The 27,760-nt window shown below is 36.2% G+C and overlaps 1 pseudogene; it reads right to left on the minus strand.

Moving 5' to 3' along the window:
* Positions 1 to 1,729: 1,729 nt before the first annotated feature.
* On the minus strand, positions 1,730 to 27,713 carry LOC137940643 (sister chromatid cohesion protein PDS5 homolog A-like; annotated as a pseudogene).
* Between the last annotated feature and the right edge of the window lie 47 nt (positions 27,714 to 27,760).

Here is a 27,760-nt window from a genome sequence, read left to right on the forward strand (position 1 = left end):
GGGATTTAATGTCTAACTAATGGGATAGAATGAACTTTTTAAGATCAATTCAAAACCATGCTTTCCACTTATAAGTTTTTCGAAATCTAAATTGAATCACCCAGAGTAAGTAGGACGAGATTTGCCACAAATAGAAGCAATGGAAGTATACCACGTGACCTAACTTGACCTATCCCCTAAAAAATACTCTCTTCTCAATCCACAACTTAGGACGAATCGACTCAATTTTAACCATGGAAGGGACAGGCCTACCCAGGTTATGGGTGGATGTACAACATTCTTACATGAAATGTGTTGGAAAATGATTTGGACCTTTTGATTTAGAGATCAATTATTAGCTAAATAAGTGGTCATTAAGTTCGACATGTGTTTTTGAAACATTTAAATAATTCCAACACCACAAACATGGGAAATTAATCTCCCACTTGGAATGATTCGACCTAGCAGCATCACCCCCAAGATCTACTGAGAACATCCTCCAACAAAAGGAAAAGATAAACAAGAGTCCTAGTCAATAACAGCCAAATAACTAAGAAAAAGCTGTCCAGAGGAGATTATTACAGCATTTCCGACACAGATCCCGCCTACTACTTGCATCTCGATCATATATTCTTCCACCAGTCTTGCCGCCTTCAAGATCCTGTTTGCTTCTCTGGGAAGCAAGGAAGCAAATGCATCTAGCTCAGATTTCAATGATCCAAGAGTTAGGTGATGATTATGAGGTTCATACTTTGCCTTTCCGACTGAGAATAATTATTGGCCGATAACCGTGGGTCAATTTTTTCAAGATATGAAACATTCTGGACATCAGGGCGCCCCACTTATCTTCAAGAAAATCGAGGGTTTTCTCCAAATAATCTTCCACAGATGACTGCTCATCCTATTTAGCTTTCAACATCTTCAGTTCTCCATACACAACGGTCAACTCATTCTGAAGACAACTTCTCTCTAAGCTTCTTTGTTGCAACGTCTTTTCAAGCTTATCTTTTTCATCAGTGCAGACATGATAATTGCTTTTGTAACTTCTGCGTTCTGAGATAACTCCTTCACATTCAGCAAGTTTCTGAGTGAGGTGAGAGTTCTCATCTGTGGTACTCTGTAATTCTGCTTCCAGAACATGATTTTCTGACTTCAAATCATTGCATCTGGATATGCACTCAACTTCAGAGTCCCTCAATACTCAATCTCATGCAATGCAGACTCAAGTTTAAGAGTCAGGAATCCTCTAGAATCGTCTTCATGCTTTAACTGCTGCTCAAGGCTATCTATATCTTTTGTTTCAGAAGTTTAATCTTACCATTGCTTTCATCCAAAGCCTCTTCTAAAATATCTGAAGACACTCCCAAAATGTACATTTTGTACATACACCCCAGAAAGTTCAGCATCCTGCTCCACCAAGAGTTCTTCATGTGATGGAAAAGATCTACCAGTTAGCTTTTTAACAGGCTCTTCATTCAAAAGTTTGTCTTTCGGTTCAGCTACATCTAACTCTAGACGATGCAATCTAGACTTGAGAATGTCCTCTGGATGGGTCGATGCACCATCAACATTTGAGGATAATAAGCATTTAATCAGCTCCGTAGAGTCTGATTTGAATCTAACTATTGAATTTACCTGCTTTAAAAGTGAAAATAAGCATGAAACACCATCCCAGAAAAGATTAAATAAGAAAAAAAATGAAGTGGAATAAAATTGCAAAAACCAACAGTAAGACCAGAAGAATTTAGCGTGTCATTGCAGTGAAATTTTCACCTGTAGCCCGTTAGATGGATCAAAACATTGACCTGAAAGTGAATTTTATAAATCAGTTTCAAAGACAGTTCACTGTGTCATAGTAATGAAGAATAAGAAAAGACCATGCAAGTAGCTGAGTACATGATAATAGAGAAAGATACAAATGCACACACATGCAGCATGCAACCTTAATAGAAACCAGAATGACAAACATCAGGATATATCAACATAATATAGTATTATTCAACTTTTATTTCTGGAAAGAATAGAGCAAGTAAATCAGAAGGGTCAGGTGTCCCATTGAAACTATGAAAAGGCAACAAGCAAGAAGACATCCATGGCTACCTGAAATCTTTCTCCGGGTAGGCAACATATTTTCTTGAATATTCATTTGCAAAACAAAGTGATTTTTTTCCAAAAATTTTAAAATCTTTTGAAAGTTTTCCTAAATTTTACAGTAAATCTTTAGGAAACTTCATGCACACAGAACAGATACATTTCAATAAAACTTTTTTTCCTGTACAAGTCAGTAATAGATAATACATACACTTCCAAAAGTTATAGTAAACATTTACTCAATTAAATGGGACATTTGCAAAACCTTGGCTATATCATGGTCTCATGTTTCTAGATGGCTAATGGAATTGCTGAAGCTAGGGATCCTCGAGGAACACTTATTGTCAGGTGATATCTCAATGAATTCTATCTTCTCATGGTTTTTGAAAAAAACATAAATTTGTATATTGCCACAAATAAAAGGTTCAAATGAAAATCTTAAAGAATTTTTCCAAATAAGTTGGTTAAATTTCAGTCACATCAATTATAACTTTAGTTTACTGTCAATAAGAATTTAATTATTTATAACCCCCCTAAATGGAGTGAGAGTTAATACCCTAGTGAATTCACTTTCACTCCAAACGTATATAGGGCACTATCAAAATTTTGTGCACTTTACCTAGTGTAAGTGAAATACCATTTCACTTACAGAGTGCACTAACAGGGCCTCCATGTTAAGGCCAAAGCCAACAGGAATAGCTTACCCGACTCATCAACTTCTGAACCAGAAGGATGATGCGAGTTTGATATCTCAGAGGTATCTCTGCTCCCACCTGCACTGTTGTCAGCACCTGAATTAGTACCCTAAGTTCCCTCATCATCATCCATACTTTCCCTTGGAATTGATTTCCTTCTAAACCTAGAAACATGCAAACATGACAACCCTAAGAAAATTCTTGAAACAGGAACAAGTGTTTATAAACAGCATCAAAAGATTTGTTTACTTGAACTACTTTTCCTTCTTGAGATACCATCTCTCTGATTTTTCTTCTGCCCTGATGACCTGAAACATTAACAACAAATGACTGCATGTTAGATAACGTTTAGGATATCAAAACTATTACAGTTCAATAGGCCAATAGAGTGGACACAAATAATTAGAAATCCAATGACATGATCTTATCAATCAATAGCACGATTTAAACGAGTGCTCTGTAGACCAAGTAAGATTTACTTGGTTAAACCTGGCCAGGTCAACTGGCCAAGTTGACCGACCTACTATCATTTGCCAACCTCAGCTACTGCCCATATATTTCATATCAAACTCGTCCCACTGATTTGAGCAACAATCATGTAATTCCTATATGGATAAGTTGACTTCCACACATCAGAAAAGATGAAAACAAAATCATAGAAAGAAGAACATATCAGAATTAAGACAGGTTTTAGGGGATTAGAAGAATGGATAAATTAGTACAGCAATGAACTGCCTCAGATCACTGACGCAAAAATAAGGTTCAGACCCCTTTTTGCATCTCTTTTTCTTCTTATATAATCCACATCTTAAAGTGGGATCCAGGTCCAACCCAAAATAACTAACCAAAGTTAGGAGGTCTCTTCCTGACTAATAAAAACAAGATTTTGGAATCTGCGATTCATTTGAGATTACATGGATACTCCTCATGTGCAGGATCTCTTTATAGCTCATGTATGTCTCAGTTATGGGTTGAGTTCCACATTCAGGTACATGCTCTTATACCATGTTAAAAGTCGGTCCAGGACTTTCCTAAAATTGACTAGCCGGAATTAAGAAGCCTCTTTCTAGGTAATAAGCTTTGATTTTCTCCAATTCCAGATCCTAGTGAACCTATTTTGACAAAATAGGCAGACATCACACAATATCAATCCCTACAACTCTTAAATTTTTTCACAAATCTTTACAAGGTTGAAGTAAAAAGAAAGAGGTAGCAGAACTCAGAAATTCACTATGCTTCCAGGCAAAGAGTCCTTTAGGCAACAGTGCATTTGATGATTTGAGCCTCTGGAAAAGACATATCAAACACATTATCAGGCTCATAGAGTTTTGTGGCATACTCATAAAGCAAGATGGAAAATAATGTTCCTCTAGGAAGCTAATGTAGAAAGATGAGCTTTTTAGACCTTAAACCATTACTGACAACTTCCCATCACTCCTCTAACTGGAGTACTTCTACATCTCCATCATCATACTGTATCTTTGAGTGGCCACAGGTATCTCCTCAGTTGATAGAGATTTAGGAGTCTATGGTAAAGTTAGTATCACATAGGCCACTCTTAAAGTCACTCAAATCGAGGTCAGCTCTCATGTCCTCACATGCACACAAATCATAGACCAATTTGCAGATTCACACCGATCATTCATCCAAACCAGTAATTTATACTCCATAACAAGAAGTTTTTTAGACTATAGTAGAACCAGCAAAAAACACTCACTGCTTATCTATAGGCTACCAAACTTTAACTCTGCAACCAACCAACTCTGCATCTTGTTTTCAATCTTTCTCTGAAGAACACTGCAAGAGAAATAATTAATAAAGAAATAGTGATTAAAGCAAATATTCTAAAGAGCACAACACTTAAACCTCGAAAGATTGCAAATAATATCCTAAACATTTACACAGGCATACTAAAAACTTCATGCAGCATGGAGCCGTGTATGAGTTAAAGAATGAGAGTTCCATCACTGCTAGACAAATCAAAATTTTCAACAAATCACATGGCAAAATAAAACATTTTAAGAAAGAGAACAAAAGAAAATCCATATCTAACTTCTAAAACTTTACACAGAAAACAGTTGTGCGTACAGTTCAAGCTCCTTAAAGACAGCTTCAACTATTGTAAAGCACAAATCTAGCCAAAGAATTTTAAATCTGTATTTAGAAACATTTTTTTATAAAGCCTTTAGAAGACCCAAATGTTTTGAAAATTTTGAAACTCCATATCTAGCCTCAAAACCTTATCAAGAAATCAGATCTGCATCAACTTCAAAGTCCCGAAAGACAACTTGAACTATTTAGGCTCTTTTGTGCTGTAGAATAGTTTACTTAAAAAGTATATATATTCTACAGCAGAAAACAACCAAAAGTATTCTAAGTTTGTATTTTAGAAACTCTTCTATATTTTTCTTCTATGAACCAGCAGAACATATCTCACATTGAGTTGTACAACCATAAAAAAACATATAAGCTCATTTATGCTTTTAAAATATGAAGAATTGAAAGTTTACAGAAGTGCAGTCACATGAATCACTCGATCAAATTTTCAATTCAGTGTCATGAAATCTAGTTTGGATCAAGGTTTACTGACCTTGTCGAATCAAACCACGACTTGGCCTGGTTGACTCCAAACCGGGACAAGGTGGGTCGGGTCATGTCCAGGGTCAAACTCGACCCTCCTACAATAGGGACTGCTGACCCCAGTGGGCGGAGTTGGAAATCTGGGACCCGAGTTGGTTCACGATTGCAAATCAGTAAACCATGGTGGGAATGCATGAGAGATTCCTAAAATGATAGGTAAACTCTGCATGGACAATATGACAATGAAAGGCTTAAATTGTCTAATCATGCAGAGGAATGATGAGGAGATCACCTTCACTAATCGTGCAATGGTTTTTCTCTTACGTTTTTAACGGATTTTGATGAGCTTTTGGATTTCTTATCATCATCTTCTGACAGAAGTGGCCCCTGCAAACGTTTGTCCAGTATCAACATTGAATCTAGTCCAAAACTTCAAACAATTAGTTTTCCAAGGCATTTATCTTACTGAGATGTAATTTATGAAAATGCTCACCACATCATCATGGTTGACAGGTTCTGAATCTACATGTCCAGGGTCATTTGAACTCCACAGTTTATCTTTCCATTTCCCCCTTGATAAGAAAGTTTTAATGGGAGGTAAGCATGACAAAACCAAACCTGATTCAGCCGGTCCTGGGTCTGCTGTCATAGATTTTGAAGGTCTTTTACCACCATCAGGACTAGCTGAAGTTGTGTTTACCCTTCGAAGAGTTCATTGAGATACTGAAATTTGGAGCAACCTCTTCAATGAATGATCTCTTCCGCTTAGATGCTGATGCAGACATCTCTATAATTGTTTCTCTTTTTACTTTCCGAGGACAAAGGATTTGTATCCTTATCTGCTGCTTTTTTGCCTAGTGTATGTTCACGATCATTCACAAACTCATCATCCCTATCAAGGCTGTCCAGATTTATTTCCCTTACCAGCCCCAAAATATAATAATCATTTTCTGGAGCACTTCCTTCAACTGATGATTTCCGTCTTTTTCCTCTCTTTTTTTCTCCCTGGATTTTTAAATTTTCCATCAGTCTTCCGATAGGCATTTCAGGACCATCCCCATGACCATCTTCTAGATCTTTTTCATCCTTCACAACACCAGCCCCAAACTGGCAATGAATGGCAAAAGGAACCTATTATTTTCCTAGAAGAAAGATATATAAAACAGCTATTTAAAATTTAATCTCAACATTTGACAGTTACCCAATAGTTTCAGCGCATACAATTACCTTATCTTCCAGCTTAAACGATTCAAAATGAGTCATCACACTATCATCAGCTAACGATGATTGAATTGAAACACCCTGAACAACAAGCAAAGGCAGGTACAAAAAATGACACTAAAAAGGAGCACATTAGCAGATCAAACATTTAGGAAGGCCTCCTCACAACATTTAAGATTCATAGCTCTAACACACGTACAGAGAGATTATCATAGGCATTAAGACAAAGACATTGTTTAAACCCTACTTACCAAATTCTAATGCTCAACGAATGAATTGTCCCTTTAGGAATTGACCCAGCCATTAACTTTGCAAGGAGTTAACATTGCCATTGATAAGTGGGGCTGATTCCATACTCAGATGACTAGCAAACTAAAAGGCCTGCTCCAAGCTTATAATTCCAAAATCATTCAATCCACAGCCAATGTTGGACTTCTACCAACCATCGCCTTATCTGATGTTCATGCCTATTGGATACAGAGAAATGGACCACAAAAATAAAAAAAATGGACCACTGATAGGGAATGTAGCACTTTTACCTTCAGACAGCGCCACTCATGTTGGAACCCAACAAAACACACAGCCAAGAGAGTTTGAATCTTGGAGCACATAAAGAGGGTAAAAAACAGAAAGAGATTAAGCTGGGAACCTCCATGTTGAACTATTTAAAATAACATGAGCAGGGTGGGTGCATCAGTTATTGACCATATCAACTGTATCCTCTAGGGCAAAATTCTATACATATCAGCAATACACCCACCACTGACCACGATAAACTAGGTTTGCTTCATACCAAAATGACTAGCCAATAAAACACTTCCCAATTTATAAGTCCAAAATCTTCTAAATCCAGAATAAATGTGGGATTTTTATTTGTTAACAGTCAATAAAAAATTTAAGAATTTAAGAAACCTTTAAAAAAATCAAACTAGAGAATGCAAAATGGTTTACTTTTTTTTTTCATCATTGAATGCAAAATGTCTTGATAATTTATTTGATCCATGATCTTCGATGATACTAAAGAGAACTGAAAAAGTTAAGAAGAAAGAGGTTTGAAGAGAGAGAATGAGAGGGAGAGAAAGTATAGAGGAAATATTTGAGAAAGTGACTGCATTGGGGGACATGCACATCACCTCTATTTATAATCAGTGTTGAGTACAATTTACAAGAATACCCTTACTTTAAGTGAAAACCCTTATTCTCTATATCTCCTATTCTATGTGTCCTCTTTACATGACATTTGGTCCATAGACATAGTTTGACATGTAGAACAAGATTACATCAAGAAATATAAATAAGGATAAGGTACTTGTTTTTCAACAAAAACCAACTATAAGATAGTCCAAGATAACTTTACAAAAATACCCCTCTATACATAAAATCATTTATTCCCTTATACCTCCCATTCTACACTTCCTATGAATATTAAAATGTGTACATAGACTATATTAAAACAGAATAAGAGTACAGCAACATAAAATAACCGAACATGAAAAATGACCAAAATACCCTTGAACTGATTTTCTCACAAAATGAAGTCATATATTAATTTTTTATTGACTGAACATTTCATTATGCAGAAAAGGCTCACCTCAGAGTTGTCACCTTCTTTCCTCTCCAATGGTTTATAAAGTGCTGAAGGTAATGGAAAAGTTATTGTATAATCAGTAAAATCATCCTTCTTACAGATTCGAAGTTTTGTGATTGACAGCCCTAAGTCACAAATTGCATGCAACATTTTCGTACTCTTCCCATCAGCATAATCTTCAGAACTCTTGATAATATGAAATATAGAGACGACTGCATGAAGGGTCTCTTTGTTGGGACTAAACCCAGATTTCCCCTCTTCATAACCATGCAACATGGCCGTAAGGAACAGGTGCAATTGCCTTGAAAATATGGAGAAATTTAGTAACAAAAGAGATGGACTTAACTTTCAAATTGTCAGGTCAACATAACGAGAAGGGAAAACATCCTTCAATTCTTCAAGAAAAGTACACAGATAGACCTTATACTTACAAATATGTTTTAACATACTCCTAAAAAACTTTTGCTTTTCAATAAGTAAAATTGCAGCACATGACATGTTTGGTTGCAACATTAAAATGAGGACTAAATAAGAAAGAAGATATTTCAATGGCTTCAGAAACCTAAGACACTAAAATCAGAGAACCAAAGAGAGAGGGAGGAGAAAGAGAGAGAGAGAGAGAGAATTACATTCAGCCTAAAAATTGAGGACAGTTGTTGTGTGTAGGAGAGTAGTCCTACATTGGCTCCATCTAGAGAATATCCTATCCTTATTAGTTGGGAAGAGGTCACCTAAGCTCAGCTAGTCTTTTTGGAGGAACCAGCCAACTTTAACAATACTAATGATAATAGTGATAATAGCGGGAATAATCAATTTAAAATAATAAAATAATAATAGTAATAATAATAAAGAACATTCGCACATTCCCATAAAAAATAAAATAAAGAACAAACTGTACCTGTAAATTGGTTCAAATGCCCAAACTTCCTTGCATTCATCAATATTAGGACATGATGGATGATGTGCAAGAGCATGGACCAAATATGAAAGAATACTCTCTGGGTACACCAATGTGGAGATCCCATCACAGTTTGTTGGAACTTGGCTTGGCTTCAGTTGTTGACACATTTGGATAATTTCAATCCAGTTATGCTTGTCCGCCAATACAAAAGTGGTTAAATACATTAGTAAACATGAGGAAGCTACCGACCCACCAAATGACAATTTCCAAAAAAGAAAAGAAAAGATGAAGTCTGTTAAACCATAATATGCATCATTATTGGAAGAAATTTTAGTGACTAAGTTTATGTGAACTGTGAAAATGATAGTACCCTACCTCTTTAAATTCAGGTGGTTGGGCTTCAATGATGTTAAATAAGAAAGCACAGGCATACTTCGCATCCAGAAGCCTCTCCTTTATATGTTGGTGGATTTTGTTGAGAAATAGTTTCCTAACCTGGGGGTAGGAATCCTGCAAGAGGAACTGAATGCAATAAATATACTACTCAAAAGCAACTTAAATCTTAATATTTATCACATATATGAAATGACAGATATGCAAACTACTGTAAAAGCTACTGCAAGTCAAATATTTTCACAAATATTTTGAAGGAAACAATACTTAACCTGTGATGTTCTTGGTGTCAAATGAAAGACATCAACAGGTATTTTCTGATCCCAGTACTTCGACAAATGCAGAATCGCTTTAGCCAAACAAAGTCTCAGATGAGCCTTATCTGCATTACTGCAGACAGAGAAACAGCAACAGAGACTCAAATAGTTTCCAAGAGAAGGAATAATTTGTACTCGAGTCCTTCCAAAAATGAAGGCATTAACTACTAACAAAGAAATCAATTCCACGAAGTAGGTTCTTACCTTGATTTGATTTCTTCCGAAATCTCACCAAAAGAAAGTATGTTCCTTATAATCTCCAAAAGCTTTTCTATTCCCTGACGTAGAGGTGCATCTTTCACTTGCAAGAAGCTCTTCACAAGGGCTTTAATGCCATAAGTTTGCAGCCAAAAAAAAAAAAAAAATTTGCACAAATTAATGAGGGAACACAGTAAATCACTATGATGAAATGCAGATTTATAAATGACTGGCTAATTATCCTTAATGTAACCAAACGGATCATTACTGACCTTCAACAAACAGAGCTCACTTGGGTCATCCCAAGAGGTCCTGCTAACATCCTCTGCCTTCTGAAACAGTAGCAATTTACGTCCATAAAAAGGTCATGGGCCATACCACAGTCTTCTCAGTTAACATACATTACTGCACTCCAAAATTTTGGTTTTCATAACAATTTCGTCCTCCCTAGTTTCAAACACCGGCATTGCAGTCTGGGCTATGCAACCCAGAGACTGAAGTTTGGCCGGCAAATGTGATTGCTTCTCAAGCATATCTACGATTCTCTGTAATTTCAAAAAGAGCATTCGTGAAAATGGTCAGTGCCAAAACAAGATCTTCAGTAATATGCCTGAAACAAGGCTAATAGAAGCAATAAGCTTGTTTCTAAAAAAAAATCAAGTAAACCTTGTAAAGAATCGAGAGTGACTTAAGGTCATCATCTCTTGTTATAGCTGCTAAGGCTTGCACAGAATAGTTGGCTTGCTTCCTGCTTCCTTCCAAGCATAACCTTTCCAGTAGAAGATCTACCGAACTGCAGTCAAATATTCGTAAATGCCCAAAAATCACACCAAAAATAAATTTCATTTCTGCAGGGATTTCACATTGGAAAAAATAGATATCAATTTATAAAAGTAATTGTTCCATAGTGCACCTAGAGGTTGTAGACAGTTGTTCCCTTATCGTGCCACCAGCCTTCGCCAGAACATGTAAAATACCTTCCTTAATTATGTCATTTTCCTCTTTAAGAAGTTGAACTAGTTCCTCTTCAGCTCCCATAAGAAACAATGACAAATAAATTGCAAGAATCTGCCAAAACAAAAGTTAAAAATAAAAATAAATAAAGCCCAAGGCTCTGAAGATATGAAGTAAATTAATTATTATCGTGAAGCAAAAAGATTTTTATTCTAGTTGTTAATGTTTGAGGTCCATCCCAAATTTACTACCCAAGTCAAAAGATCATTTCCCAACTAATTACCATAGATTTTTTCTTTTTCTCCGTGTGGGACTATTCCCACTAATACCAGTTACATATGATCAGCTTTCTTTCCGTTATTTATAGATTAAAAAAATTTAATTATAAAATAACAATTTATTAGTGGGTAAGAAGTTCACAATCTATACTTGTGCTCCATGTCTCAGGCTAGTTGATCGAGAGTATGTTATTGTGTGTGGGAGAATAATCCCACATAGGTTTTGGCTTGGAAAAATTCTATATTTATTAGATGGGAAGAGATCTGCTAACTTTGGCTAGTCATTTTGGGAAGAACGACACAAAATCTACAATTACGTAGCATAGAATTGATGTAATATAAAGTTGCAAGACCAGCTTCTAATAACTTCTGAAATATGGCTCAGAAACTCTTCTCAAAATTGAAGGGCACATGTAAAATACAAATGTAGTTTAATATAAATAAAAGACAACTTCTAGTGAAGTGGACCTAATATAGTGGAACATCAAAAAAGGTAACCAAGGTCTTACCACTAGCAGATTCATGCATGACTTAACCACTTTAAAGTTTCCAGTAGATTTTTGTGCAGCAGCCTCAACAAGGATTTCCTTGACATATTATTTGTTGAAAAGTAAATAAGAACACTTGATTGAAAGAGAATTAAGAAAATTATATAATGGGTGTTTATCACCCAATATCTTCCATATGTCATCTGCACATGTGGAAAGCATCAAACTTTTTCAAATTAGGAAAATATCAAATGCAAATTAAACAAGTTCCTCCTTGTGAAGAGTTATAAAGGTTAACAACTAAGTACTCAATATGTAAGTGCTTGTTGTAAACTAGTGTTATCCAATAGAAAGGTCAAACTCCTCCAATTGTTTGTCCTTCTACTGATTAAGTGTCTGAAAGCTCTCCTCAACCTTTGAAGGATCAATAAACCAACAAGACATGGTAGGAAACATCTCGAGATTCTTTTTTTGAGCTCCAAACCATCACCATCCTGTAGTTTTGAACAAGTTGGAATCACTTGTGCACATGACAATCAATCTTAGCCTCAGATTTCAGTTTATGGTCAACCACCTAGTACATCTGTCTAAGAGAAAGATACTTCTACATTTCTTGCTGTAACCTGCAATCCAAGAGGAAATGCCTTGCAATTGGTACATATTCTATCAAGTACTAGACACAACAAGGAAATAACAAAAAATCTAATAAGAAATGCAAGATGTTAAAATCAAGCATTTTAAACAAACCTTTGCTTCTACACCAAAAACTTCTTTAGGGCTTTAATGTCAACCTTTTCCAATACAAAGAAAGCAATCACGCATTGTTTCAATTTTGTAGAAGTTAGGACCCCATGGGAATGACTCTAGGTTAACGTGGAAGAAGAAGGAGAAAATCGAGAGAAGAGGGAGAAAGGAAAAGGACGTTAGAGAGGAGAGTTTGGATTAAGGGAAGGAGAGAATGCGTCAAGGGAGAAGAGAGGGTGGCTGGAAGATTTCTCTAAGAGAGGAAAAGGCTTGAATGCCTTACCTCTTAGCCAATGCTCTTATTTATAGTGTTAAAAAACCCTTAGGGTTACAACTTAATAGATTAAAAGACAGACTAAGACAATGTATTTACATCTTCATGCCATCCTTATGGAACATACTATAAATAACCACTTTGCCACTCCTTTGACGTGTGGGCTTCTTGCCTTGAGCTTGTGGGCTTGAACCCATCTTCCAACACTCCCCCTCAAGTTGGAGGAGAAAATACATCATAAATACCTAGCTTGCCACCTATATAAGATAGAATTTTAGATGTAACCGGTTTGGTGAGGAGATCAACTAATTGCTCTTGAGATGAAACATACTTATGAGAAATTATTCTTGCTTGAAACTTTTCCCGTATAAAATGACAATCCACTTCAATATATTTAGTTCTTTCATGGAAGACTGGATTTGACGTAATGTGAATAGCTGCTTGATTATCACAATGTAGGCCCATAGAGCCTCCTTTATAAATTCCCAATTCGGTAAGAAGATTCATTATCCATAAAAGTTTACTTACAGTATGGGACATAGCTCGGTATTCTGCTTCAGCACTAGATCTTGCAACCACGTTTTGCTTTTTGCTTTTCCATGTGACCAAGTTCCCCCCAACAAGGGTACAATACCCTGACATAGATTTTCTATCATCGGGTGATCCAACCCAATCTGCATCCGAGAAGCCTTCTATATTGAAGTGACCATGTTGTTTATATAGCAATCCCTTCCTGAAGCACCTTTTAAGTATCTTAGTATTCTCTCCAACTCTTGCCAATGAGTAATTTGTGGTTTGGGCATGAATTGACTTACCATGCTCACAACATATGATATATTTGGCCTAGTTACCGCAAGATAGATCAATTTTCCCACAAGTCTTTGATATTTTCCAATGTCAACATCTTCTCTAATTGTGGCATTCACATCCATAGGTGTATCAACAGGTCTATAGCCCTTCATTTATGTTTCTTCAAGAAGATCCAAGACATATTTTCTTTGAGAAAATACTATTCCATGGTTTGACTGAAGGACTTCTATACGCAGAAAATATTTGAGCTTACCCAAATCTTTAGTCTTGAACTCTTGACATATCATATTCTTCACTTCTTGTATACTATGAGCATCATTCCTAGTCAAGATAATATCATTAACATACACGACCAATAATTTCTTCCCTTTGATAGTATCTTTAACATATACTGAGTGATCGACCGAGCACCTATGAAAGCCAAATCGTAGAAGCGTTTGACTGAATTTATTAAACCAGGCCCAAGGGGACTGTTTAAGCCCATATAAACTTTTCTTTAATCGACATACGGACTCCCCCTCAACCACATATCTTGGTGGTTGAACCATATAAATTTATTTGCGTATATCACCATTTAAAAATGTATTTTTTACATCGAACTGATATACTGGCTAGGATGAGTTAGCAGCAATTGAGATGATGATACGTACCGAGTTCAGTTTTGCAACTAGAGAGAAAGTCTCTTCATAATCTATCCTATAGCACTGAGTATAACCTTTTGCAACAAGGCAAGCAACTAACCCATCTAGGTTGTGTTTCATAAAAAAAAAAACCATATGCAACCAACCGGTCTTTCCCTTTTGGGAGAGATGCCAATGTCTATGTTTGATTTTCATGTAATGAATGCATTTCATCATCCATAGCCGCCTTCCATCCTGGATGCTTCAGGGCCTTCTGATAGGATTGTGGTATGGAAACAGACGAAAGAGAAGCAAGAAACTGAACACACTCAGAAGATAAGCGATGAGAAGACATAAAATTGGTAATTGGATGAGACATAGTGTAAGAACGGGTTTCCTTTCGTAATGCAATAGGCCGAGTATCAAATTCAGGCCCAAACATAGGAGGAGGAGAAAGACTTACCTCATGTGGATTAGACAACTCCACAGGTGAGGGGACAACGAATGCTTCACGGGGTTGAGTAATATCTTCATTAAACGGCTCAAGCAGGCATGGAGTGGTAGGAGGAAATGTAAACCCTGAAGGAGCCTCATGTGAGGAATAGAAGGATGTGAGGAAGTGCCTTCAAAGAAAGTCACATCCCAAGATACCATCAACCTCTTAAATGTAGGATTATAACAAATATATCCTTTCTGAGTTCAAGAATACCCCCAAAAAATATACCTCAGAGACTGAGGATCAAGTTTACTTTTAAGTGGTGAAGTATCATGAACAAAATATGTGCAACCAAATACTTTAAGAGGAAGAGAAAACAAATCTTCACCATGAAACAAAATAGAATACGGAGTTTGATTTCTAAGTACTGATGAAGGTAACCTATTGATGAGAAAGCATGTTGTAAGGATAGCATGAGGCCAACAAAAGTAGGGTACCTTCATGGAGTAGAGGAGACCCCGAGCAACTTCAAGGAGGTGACGATTCTTTCTTTCTGCAACACCATTTTGTTGAGGGGTATAGTCACATGATGTTTGATGAAGAAGCCCATTACCCTCACAAAATGATTTAAACTCATTAGACAAATATTCCTTAGCATTATCGGATCTAAGGATTTGATTTTTTTTTTCCAAATTGCATTAGAACCATTGCATGAAAGTTTTTAAAAATAGAAAGAATTTTTTATCGTTGTTTAAACAAAAACAACCAAGTCACTCGGGTAAAACCGTCCACAAAATTAACAAAATATTGAACCTGAGAAATGTTAGAGACCTTTAAATGGGCCCATACATCAGAATGTATTAATCCAAATAGAGCAGTACTAGTAGTTGTAAGACGAGGATAATATATACTCCTAACATGCTTACTTAATTGACATGCATCGCAATTGAAATTAGACAAATATTTACGAGATGGAACTAAAGAACGAAGTGATAAGGTAGATGGATGACCAAGCCGGTTGTGCCACAGTTGAGCCTCAGATGTAGTAGATGAAATAGCAATTACTGGTGGAAGAGTAAAATAGTATATACCCCTTTTTTCATGGCCGCCACCAATTACCAGTTTCGTAGTTAGATCCTAAAATATACACGGAGATGGTGAGAAGGTGACAGAACAATTCAATTATTTGGTTAATTGACTAATGGAGAGAAAATTTAACAGAAATTGAGGAACAAATAACACATCTTGGAGTGGAATACACGCGGTAAGAGAGGAGGAACCCTTGCCAAGCACTTTGGTTTGGGAACCATTAGCAATAGTGACAAATTTATGAGGAAGACATGGAGAATGAAGCATGTGTTTGTTACCTGACAAGTGTTCGGAAGCCCCGAAGTCAATGATCCAAGAGGAAGGACTGAGGCAATGGTAGGGGCAGTAGTTGGGCCTGGTGGAGTAGAGGAATGATCCAATAAGGATTTCAGCTTCTGAATTGCAGCATAGTCTTTCGTAGAACTAGTCAACTTCCTTGAATGAGAATCAGTCTTATCCTCCATTTTCTCAACATTAACTAAGGCTGGATTGGTTGTCGCCCAATTAGGCTTGCCATAGAGTTTCCAACATGAATCCACAAGGTGGTTTTGACCACCATAGTAAGTTCACAATTGAGGCTCAATGCGGGAATGGGTCGGACCTGTTCGACCACCTCTATAGCGGCCTCCTCTTGTATTTTTGTCGCGTCCCTGAAATGGGGATGATGTACCCCAATTACCAGAGAACATAGCTGATGAAGCATCAATCGGAGAAGAAGGAGATGGATCACAAATTTGTAACAACGTAGCACTGATGTCATCAAAAGAGAGAAGGGCAGAGGAACTAAGAAGCTGAGTCTTAGCCACCTCTAGATACGACTTAATATTGTTAAGGCAAATAGCCGCTGCTAGGGCCTCACACTGTTTTTCTTGAACAATAATGTCGGTAGAGTATGGTTGAGTTATTTTCCATTCTTGGAGAAGGCCATGAAACTGGGCCAGAAACTCATGAATATTATCTCCTTGTTTGGTAGCCAGCATACTTTGGAAAACATCATACACTCTTTGCAAGGAGGCGGTACTGGAATAGAGGTTAGCACATGTGTCCCAAATATCCTTGAAAGTTTCCAAGTAGACCACATTGTTAGCGACATGCTCTTCTATGCTATTAATAAGCCAACTAATAATCATGTTATCATTTTTGACCCATTTATGGTAGACTTCATCTTCTTCATCAATCAGAGGAGGGATTTTGATACCATGACTGATGTTGGAAGATAGCACCCAAACCCACATGACTAAGGAAGGCCCACATATCCAAGTGTGTTGGAAGATGGGCTCAAGCCCATAAGACCAAGGAAGATCCATGCATCCAAGAGATATAGATGACAACATGGTAAATAAAGAGTCATCTCAAAGAGATGGCATTGATGTAATTAAGTTAAAGTTCCAAAGTTAAAACCCTATAATCTAAGTTAAGGGGTATTATAGTAATACAGTAGTTTCATTAATCTATAAATAGAGCTTCAAGGGGAGGGTTAGGACATCAAGTCCATAACTTCTTCTTCCTCTAGTTTTCTTCGAATGAGTCTCACTCCTTTTTTCTCCATGAGCTAAATCCATGGAGTCTTGAAAATCAACATGGTATCAGAGCTTTAATTTTTAGGACTCGTAGTATGGTTTTTCTTATTCCAAAAAAAGACCCATATTTTTTTTTCTTTCATCATTCGTATGTTTTCTTCTTTCTTCTTCTTTCTCGTTAGTTTCTTCCCCAAACTATAGCTTTTGATTTTTCAAGTAAAGTTTTTTTTTGTTCTACCGTTGCCATCCCTTGCCAATGGATTATGGGAATCATTAATCGTATTCAAATATATTGTTGTTGTTGATTATTGGATAATGTTGTGCTTGCTGGTACCAAGTTCTTGACAAACTATTTCAAGCACAAGTTCAAGGTTCTGCCTGTTCGAGTGAATAAAAAAATCAAGCTTCTTCTCCGGGATATTACTCTGCAAGATATCTCCTCTGTTGGTCTTGCTGATTTATTGCCATTGTTGGAGAAGACGACATTGTCTCGGTGTTTTGAAACTTTCTGAGGCATCGACAAAAAGAGTTTGATCTTGCTGGTTTGTCGCCATGTTATTCAAAAATCAGAGATCTTCGGGGAAGAAGAAGACTCTATTTCTATTTTTTATTAAATCTGTCGAGCCTTTGGGAATATCTCTTTGTATCAGTTCTCTGGATTGGTACCGAAGACGACGACTTCTCACGACAAGGAAGTCATTGAGCGTTCCTGCCGATTGCCGTCCGAGACTATATTTTTGCTACTTCCTTTTTTGGACAAGTATCTGCCCCACCAACTCTGGTAATCTAACAATCTCTCCGCCATCTTATTGCCATTTCTGGACTATTTCAATCGAGAGTTCATTACAGCTTTGGCATTGGGGAAGAAGACGTTCTGTTGCCAGTGCTGCTGTAGTCGAAAATTTTCCTTCTACTGTTGGATATCCTCAGAAAGATTTTTCAAAAACTCTTCTCCACTGCTATTGCTGATTAATCTGCTGGATTGATTGTTATTCAGAAAGTTTCCCTATGATTTTTTGCTGTTCGGATGGGGAAGAAGATATTGTAGCAACATTAAAGTTTCTAAGTTAGAAAACTTGCATAATCAAGCGCCTCGCCACGCCCATTCCACCCTACTCGGACCGGGCTGAGTTCACCCAGCGAACCCAACTCGGTTTTTGACCCATCTCACTGCTGTCGAGCAGCACCAGCATGACTGAGTCAATCTAGACCAACTCGGGCCAAGTCAACTTGGTCCGGGTCAACTCAGGTTCGGGTCAACCTAACTCGGGCCACTTATTTTTTGCCTCGGTATACATGTCTGGACTAAAGCTTATACATATTTCTATTGCGACTCAGATATATTGGTCTACGATTTGACTCGGCATGACTCGATAAATTTTTTTCTCTAGCTGGATTATTACTTTGAAAAATTGATAGATTATTCCTTGGTCAACATATTATTTGGTACAAATACTTGCATTGGATTATTTTGGTTCGTGTTATATGGGCCCAAACCCATTTCAGCTGCTATTGTGTCTCTTTTGATGAGACATTATTATTGAAGGAGAGGTGGCCTCATACCACTATTTATTTGTCCCCGTCAAAAATATAAAAAATATTTTCTGTTGGGATTCCTTGACGGAGAAACTTCCCTGTAAAAAATATCAAATGTCAACGGTTGGAATTCCATGACGGGGGAACTTAATACCCCATAAAAAAATATCAAATATGTCAATGGTAGGAATTCTATGATGGAGGAAGTTAATACCTCATGAAAAAAATAAAAAAATGTCAATGGTTGGGATTCCATGACGGAGGAACGGTGGAACTTAATACGCCGTAAAAAATATCAAATGTCAAAGGTTGGGACACCATGACAGAGGAACTTATTATTAAATTTATGTTACTTTTCCCCATTAATGTCATATATTACTCTACCACTTGAGAGTCGTTGTCCTGTGGAGGGACACGGTGGTGGAGGTGGACACTTCAGAGCAATGTCGATAGACACACTACCTACAGAAGACGGGTTGTGCCCTCCATCCAGCATGAGTTATATTGGAAGATAGGTCCAAGCCCACACAACCAAGGAAGGCCCACATATCTAAGAGTATTATAAGATGGGCCACACGAGCAAAGAAGGCCCACAAGATGGGCCTAAGCACATAAGAAGTAGGACCCACCATGATTACCACAAGCTGGCATCCTTATCACACAAGTTGGAAGATCAAGAAAGACTCACAAATGCATCTTTATCTTATGGTCACGTCCTAGAAGAGTGCTAGTTTGAGTTATGTTTATCTTTTATCTATATTGAGTTATTTAATTATGCTAGGACTTATCTTTAAGTGTTAGAGTTTGGGTGTAATTGGGACAAAGGTAGTTTTATTGTAATTGGACTCTACTACCTTCCTCTATTATAAATAGAGGTTTTATGTACTCTGATTATAATAAGTTAATGAAGTTAATGAAGTTAATGAAGTATTTATTTTTTCCATAAATTCAAAATGGTATCAGTGTGGGTTCTGTGAATTGATTTGTTCAACCAACAAAGATAATGAGATATTTTTCTCTAAACCCTAAACCCTAAGTCTAGGTTTGTTGTTTTTTTTCAGTTCCTACACATGTAGTTTTATTTGCGTTTTTTAACTCAATAATTAGATTTTCATATTTCAAATTATATATTTACAGAAATATATTTGAGTCTACTTTCCAAGGAAAAATTATTTTTTCCAATTGGAGTTATATACAGAGAGATATTGATATTTGAATGAGAAAAAGGTCAGATTACAAAATGGTTCGAGCAGCAGAAAAAATCTTCAAATTCCGAGGTATTTTATGGTATCAAGAACTAGACTTTATATGGAGAAATATATATCAAAAGAACTATCTGTAAGTATATTAATTTACCTAATCAACCAATTTTTTATCTGATTTATCTAAAAAGATAAATCAATATTGGAAACAGCAAAGGTTCGATTGAAAAAGAATTTCAAGCAGCAATAGAAAGCTTCAACTTCCGAGGTATTTTTTGCTATCAAGAAAGAGACTTTATATGGAGAATTATATATCAAAAGAAAGATATGTAAGTATATTTTCTTACCTATTTAACCAATTTTTGGTATGATGTTTTTTTAAGGAGATATTGATCTTGGAATAGTTAATGGTCATTTTGGAAAAAAAGGAGAAACAGTAATTAGTTCGGCCAGATGATAAAGATAGAAATCTATTAGATTATTTATCTTCTGATAATTATATTTTATGAAGTGAAGTTAAACTTGGATGAAATTTATTTAATTCTAGTTTCAGAAGGAGAAAGTTTCATGTCAATTTGATCTATATTTAAAGATATATTCGCATTGGAAGAATCAAAGGTCATTCTGGTATTCTGTTGTATTGAAAAATTCGAATTTATGCCAATTGTTTTGCATCACTTTTTGAGTTGATATATCAGGAAAATATCTCACTTCTCCTTGGTTTTAGAGCTTATCTATACATCTATGTTATTTGGGCTTATGGCTGCATCTATGATATTTGGTTCAAGCTGGGATCACTGCCATTACCTCCTAGCTTGAGGGGGAGAAGTAGAAAAAGTACAAGAAAGAGGTATTTTATTCCATATATTGTGGATAAGTTTATGTGACCAAAATATTCAAGAAAGGGGATGCACAAAAGATGAAGCTTCTGCATCTAAGAAAAAGTATTTATATTGGATTATGATTATTTCATGGGTCCTTCTACAAGATTTATTATTTTGGTTTGTGTTATATGAGTTGGAAGATGGTCGTGTTATATTTAGCTACAGTTATTATGTCTCTTTGGGGACATTATTATTGAAGAAGAGGTGGCCTCAGTACCTTTTCTCATACCATAATTTATTTGACTCTAAAAAATATCACAGTTGACACCATGAGAGTCGGTGCCCAGATTGGGACACCATGATAAATTTAACTCTCAAAAATATCATGGTTGGGATACCATGAGAGTCAGTGTCCGGATTGGGACACAATTATAAATAAACCCACTTCCCCCCCTGTAATGGCTTTTATTACTCCTACCACTTGAGAGTCGTTGTCCTGTGGAGGGACACGGTGGTGGATACTTTAGAGGAATGCCGATAGACACACTACCTATAGAAGACGGAGTGTGCCCTACATCTAGCATTTGGACTGGAGTATGGAGCAATGTCTTACCGGCTTGGAGTGATTTTTATTCTTAGTTATAATATGCCAACAAGGCCTTATTGAAGGACGTAATAATGTGAGGGGGAGTGTCGGAAGATGAAGGCATATTGAAAGATGTGTTATTTTATACAAAAAGATTCTATACATAATTTGTAGCAAGTTGGGAGTTCACGTTGTTCTCTCACCCCCAGCTTGAGGGGTAGTGTTGGAAGATAGGCCCAAGTCCACATGACCAAGGAAGGCCCACATATTTAAGAGTATTATAAGATGGACCACACGACCAAAGAAGGCCCACAATATGGGCCCAAACACATAAGAAGTAGGACTCACCATGATTACCACAAGTTGTCATCCTTATCACATAAGTTAGAAGATCAAGAAGGACTCACAAAGGCATCTTTATATTATGGTCACGTCCTAGAAGAGTTCTAGTTTGAGTTATATATGTCTTTTATCTATATTGAGTTATTTAATTATGCTAGGACTTATTTTTAAGTGTTAGAGTTTAGGTGTAATTGAAACAAAGGTGGTTTTAATATAATTGGACTCTACTACCTTCCTTTATTGTAAATAGAGGTTTATGTACTCTGATTATAATAAGTTAATGAAGTCAATGAAGTATTTTGTTTTCCATAAATTCAACAAGTTAAGACTGGAGTATGGAGAGATGTCTTAGCGGCTAGGAGTGATTTACTCTCACTGATATTATGCCTGCTATGCCTCATGAATGAGAGCACCAGTGTGAGGGTTACAACTCAATATATGAAAAGACATACTAAGATAAATGTATTTATATCTTCATGTCATCCTTATGGAACATACCATAAATAACCACTTTGCCATCCTTATGCTTCTAGCTTTGAGATTGTGGGCTTGAGCCCATCTTCCAACAACTTTATATTTCATTGAAATGCTAGTAGGGGTCAGAGAACCACAAAGAGCAGCTTCTATAGTCTTTGATCTGTAGAATGTAGAACAATGTCTTAAAAACATACTCCATTTATAGAAAGAGAAACTCTCTGGGCACAAATGCTACACAAAAAATTGGTAACCCAAATTTCCAATGCAAGCTATCACATTTTAAATTGTAAAAGAAATCACACGTGAGGGCAACACCTAACTACTGAAGCATGAGATGGACTAAAGAAAAGAGGTTTTATTTCTCATAAACCAGATTGGCACAAACCTCAAGACACAACTGAAAGCTCAAAACATCACATACTCTAAGGAGAATGAACACACTATTCTTCATGTCCTTTTCATTAATTCTTGGTAGATAGACTTTGAAAACTTGTTGTAGATAGATTGAAATCAGTTTCATCTATTCTTGTATTTAGATTGAAATCAAAACTAAATTTATCAGATTGAATGACAATCATATTCATAGAGTAATTATGAAACAAGAACTTTTTTCAACACAATAGAAAAGAACTCAACTTTGTAACTTAAATCTCTTTTTGGACATTTTCTTAAACCAGAATTTTGTTCAAATTTTGACACTAAACCAAAATAAACTCTCCTTAATAACATTAAAACAGAAAATCCAAGACAACTAGAAAATCCGAGATTCAATAAAGAAGACTAGTTTTTGTAAGATGTTCGGTAACATCCATTCCCTCAATCACATTATTTACTAAAAATCGAAGACAAATCTGAGAATCAATAAAGAAGACTAGTTTTCTTAAGATGTTTTGTAACATCAATTTTCACTATTACTATTTGTGAATTTACTGGTTGTTAGTTTACCTAAGATATCCACAAAAAGTCACTAAACTAATTTTAAAAAGATATTAGTTGTTTCTGTCCTTTAAGTGGTGTGATTGCCTTGAAACAATATCATACCAGCCCAAGAAAAATATTCTAACAAAACACAACTACTACAAGATCACAAAGAAGTTAATTGGGGAGATGATAAATCTTTGTGGTTTATAAGAGCACAAAGAAGTTAAATAGGGAGAAGATAAATCTCTGTGGTTTATAAGACTGAAAGTGGTGTCACAAACAAGACCCATATTTCCCTTGTTGGGTGGGAAAAATTCCCACATTGAAAAATGACAAAAAAATTTAATGGTTAATATGGTTGAGTAATATGCCTCATAAGTGGCTAGTTATTTTGGGATGGAACCAGAGACTCATCCTAACACCCAATAGTATTATCAAAGCAAGTTGTGTGCGCAGGCTGAGGCCCAATTTGTGTTCCCTAAATTGTCTCTGTGTTGTGGGTTCCATATGAGGTATGAGTGTATATTATGGGCTACATGAAGTAGAAGTTTGTGCTCCCCGTTGAGGGTTTGTGTCCACGTTTCAAGCCAGTTATTTGTAAAGTTTGGACGTGAGCAGAGTATCAAGTGGGAAAAGTCTTACATTGAAAAATGGGAAGTAAAGTTAATGGGTTATATGGTTGAACAATAGGTCTCCTAAGTAGTTAGTCATTTTGGGTGGAAGTAGGCTCAACCCAACATCCCTCAATGGCAAAGTTAAAAAATAAGTAAGTACTATAGAATAAAATCCAATGTAAATTCAGTAAAGCAAAGAACATACCTGAAATCTTTGTCATAGAGGCATCTCAATACCTTGCCCGACATCTAGTCAAAGTCATTAGAACTGACTGATCCATCAGAATACTTTAAACAATAGACGCTATATAGTTCAGCTAGACTCTCCATAGTGTACCTTTTGACAAGCAACTGAAATGTTGGGAAAGGAGTTATCTACTGAAGCTAACAAATAGAAAATAAGAAAAAACAATCAAGTACCGATTTGTCTCAAAGGCGCTCTGCAACAAGTCTAGACGTCTCAGCTGGAATAGATATCAACTTGAGACAAGCTAAATCATAAATTGCGGCCACAACTTGCTTTCAAAAATTTTCATCATAGTTTAACAGCCTATCAGATAAGGCAGTTGGAAAATATCCATCTGTTGAATTTAGGATCCCTTTTCCAATATTCTGAGCAAGGGAAGAGAGAAAGAAAAAGGAGAAAAGGGGAAGAAGGCTCTCGGGTAGAGAGAAGAAGAGAAGAGGAACAAGGTGTGTGGCAAGCAAAGAGAGAGAGATTTACTCAAGAGAGAATTGTAGAACTTGATTAATTCCAAGTTACAACACCTCTATTTATAGTAGAGGAAGTGATAAAATTCTTATACAATTAGCCTTTAAATGTCCTAATTACATTCCAACTCTAACTCTCTAAGATAAGTTTATCATGAAAGGATAACACAATCTAATAGAGTTCTAATATAAGTTGAACTATAACTCTTCTTCAACAATGTGGAAATAAGGGAGGAGGCCTGCTCGTGGCCTTATCCTTGTGGGTCCCACATGATCTTCCAGCTCATATTGATAAGATTCCAGCTCATGGTATCTTTGTGGGTCCCACTTGATCTTCAAGTCTTCTAACTCATTTCAGCTTGTGCTTTTTATCTTCTTAACTCGTGCTAGCTTGGGTGAGGACTCTTCTTGACATCCCACGTCCTCAGGGTGGGTCCCACATTGTAACACCATCTAGGAAAAAAAGTACAAAATAAAGAATCAATAAACACCACAAGATCCATCTTTCTGCAACAAAAACATGGTGCAGAGGGTAGAAAACTTTCCCTACCAATTATGTGAGCAGCTTCAACTCGTGAAAGATTGGAAAGTATACAATCTTTCACATGCTCGATCACAGAAATACAAACTTCGACAAGTTTGTCTGTCAATTTCTTCAGAAATTCAGAGAATAAAGGCTGAAAAGTTTCAGAGATAGCATGTCCAGGCAAACTAAATAGTTCACCAAGTAGCTTTACTGCTTTCAAATGCACATTTAATTCATCTGTCTGCAAATAAGAATATTCAAAAGGAAAACCATTTCAGATTGATAATCTTGAAAAATGAGTTTAAGAAGTTTAAAGGCGAAAAGAGCAAGTTAGATCGATTAAATCCATTTCAAATGCCATAGCTTTGAATGCACCAAAGATACAAGTATGAGATTAGAATGGGTACCAACAATTCTTCCATAAGGTATGGAATGATGCCTGAGAGAATGTGAAGAGCGGATTCATATAAATCATAAATAACATCATGGTAGTTGAGCTGACCATTCTGCACAATGGTATCTCTAGATATTGATGACAAAACAAACTGCTTTATGCAAGGTTCCAATTTTCCTGCACAATGTTGTATAACATTCATTGCAAGCATCTGTGCAGCCATAGAAATATCCTAACATCACAAATTCCACAAAATAAAATACGTTAAAAAGAGGTTGCGAGAGAAGTATTGTCTTAAACGTGAGACTAGATGAGGATTGCATTTTTAAATGTGCACCATGACCAGTGTCACAAGATATTTAAAAACAAAAAACAAAGGGAGAGATTAACAAGAACAAGAACTCACACTTTTCTCCTGGCCTAGTACAAACAATATATTAAGTAAGAGTTTGTTTGGAACATCCTCACTCTCATAAAAAAAGAAGCACCATAATTGTCTGCATAGAAGTAAGGCATTTTCCCGATGATCATCACTGCATACACGATCAGGTCAATATGAGAAGTTACATTAATCCTCCCATTCTTGTCAAGAGAAACAAGATATTTAAAAACAAAAAACAAAGGGAGAGATAAACAAGAACAAGAACTCACACTTTTCTGCTTGCTTAGTACAGACAATATATTAAGTAAGAGTTTGTTCGGAACATCCTCACTCTCATCTAAAAGAAGCACCATAATTGTCTGCATAGACGTAAGGCATTTTCCCGATGATCATCACTGCATACACAATGAGATCAATATGAGAAGTTACATTAATCCTCCTATCCTTGTCAAGAACAACAAAAACATCATGTAAGCAAGGTTATGACAACTGAATGTCCACAAAGATTTGGAGATTTTAATGTTCTGGAGGTTACATAAAACTGGAGCAATAGAATAATTCAGTAAAGTACCTAATGAAGAAGCCATGCCCAAGAAATTACCATGACTCATCTAGGTGGTGCAGTAAAAGAGACAAACACATCAACTAATGCTCCTTCACCCCTTGGAAATTATGCTGGTCTATTGTATAATAAGAAAAAAATTAGAACACTTGATCTTAAATTTTGGATATGACAATCCAATAATGTATTTTTGGGACATTATTCGGGTTGTTTTAGACAACAATGGCATGAAATTCAGACTACATATTAAGTGATTGGAATCAACTTAGCACTAGAGATATAAAAATCTCTTTCCACTTTACATGTGATTTTTAAAGAACAAATAGGCTAGTATGTACACACTCACTGAAAGCACTATGAGATAAAAGGCTCCATAAGTCAAGATCTCACAAGTTCTAGCAAAATCTATGATAACTACAGGGAGCTGAATTAGCCTGCCAGAACATTTCCATTAGCATATAGTAGAAGAAGAGATCAAAGCTCACCTAACTTCAACCCCTAACTAGTAGTCCTGCAGGAGCAACTTGACAAGGAACAGGAGCATCACCAAACAACTCCTAGTGAGGATAAAATGGCCACATGAACAACATGTAGAGATCTAACACACACATACCAGCAACAAGGTAAGAGGTGCATCAAAACAAAAATCAGCATTGATCAACAAGTGGATGGATCTATGTAACCCATTCATCAAAAAAGGGGAAATTTCATCTTTCAAACAAGAAACCCCTGCATTTTTAATACAAGGTTGTTTTACAATCTATTCAATTGACTGTCTCAAAAAATAAATAATCTATGTTGGAAGACATCTCAAAGTGGCATTAAGGTAAATAACTTTCCCACATCAAGGAGGTGGTAAAGGATGTAATTTAAAGGTATTCAAGGATGGCACAACGGTGTAATTAAAGAAGATGAAGTATGTGTACTTATGTCTTTCCATTTTGAGAGTTTGTAACCCTAGGGACATTGTAATCATTATAAACTTCCTTCATCAACTATAAATAGATGCTCAAGGCATGGGGTTGATCATTAAGTTTTCCCTCTTCTCTCAAATTCATCCTTAAACTTCTCTCCCAAACTCTCTCTCTTTCCATCTCTTTAGCCATCTCTCTCTCTTTTCTCCTCTCTTCCTTCTTCCTCTCTTTTCTTCTCCTCTTCTTCTTTCTCCCACCATCTTGGTCGAGGACCTTATCATTGGATCCTAAATCCAACAATCTATTCAATACATAAATCAATGAGCAAAGTTCACAGAAGTTTTTCAACAAAAAAAAAAAAAAAAAAAAAATATATATATATATATATATATATATATATATATCCAAAAAAAATCTCTTCATCTTGTCCCAAGTGGTAATACTCCCAGAGAGTAGATAATAGAGCCTATCCTTAGTCGAATCCTTCAAAGAAAATAGAAAGGCTCGTAATTTAATTTTCTCTTCAGTCACCCCCGTGGGTTTCATACTGGTGCATACCACATAAAACTCCTTTAGATGCTTGCGAGGATCTT

Source organism: Aristolochia californica, unplaced genomic scaffold (genome assembly GCF_029961685.1).
Source record: "Aristolochia californica isolate CCGP_79_NKW_82.1479 unplaced genomic scaffold, dmAriCali1.0.hap1 SCAF_9, whole genome shotgun sequence".
NCBI classification, from domain to species: domain Eukaryota; kingdom Viridiplantae; phylum Streptophyta; class Magnoliopsida; order Piperales; family Aristolochiaceae; genus Aristolochia; species Aristolochia californica.